Source organism: Lupinus angustifolius, chromosome LG11 (assembly GCF_001865875.1).
Source record: "Lupinus angustifolius cultivar Tanjil chromosome LG11, LupAngTanjil_v1.0, whole genome shotgun sequence".
Classification (NCBI taxonomy): domain Eukaryota; kingdom Viridiplantae; phylum Streptophyta; class Magnoliopsida; order Fabales; family Fabaceae; genus Lupinus; species Lupinus angustifolius.
The window spans coordinates 10,702,068-10,702,588 of record NC_032019.1 but is presented as its reverse complement, the minus strand read 5'-3'; positions in this window follow the sequence as shown (position 1 = coordinate 10,702,588).

The following is a 521-nucleotide window of genomic DNA, read 5'->3' as shown; positions in this document are numbered from 1 at the left end:
TTGAATGAACAAAAAAAGATTCATTCGAAGGAAATAGAAATTGGTCAAACAAAGAGTATTTTTAGGAAAAATAGGAAAAAAGATCTTTTATTTAGATAGATGGTTTTCCTATTTTTTAATTGCACTTATACCTAAAACTTAATAAACATTAAAAATGTAAAATAAATGACTTTAATGTATTCTTTGATTAAAATCAAGTTTTATCTTAGTCATTTAATAATCCATAAGAATTTCAATTTTTTATAAAAACTTCAAACCAAGTCTATATAAAAAATTATTTTTGAAATGGAATAAAAATAATTTAGAGATTTAATCAAAGATGGAGAAAAGGTCGCCCCGGAGGCTTCTTTCTTCTTAGATCATCTTCGAAAGGTAGCGCTACGCCGCTTCTTTTCAATCGATTAAATCTCAAAATCAATTAAATTCTGTGAAGAAGATCTTGCTCCTGACCTTGACATGGTTTTGATGAAGACACCAACATCACCAAAAAGAAGAAAAGGAAGATGACTTATGAAGACAAA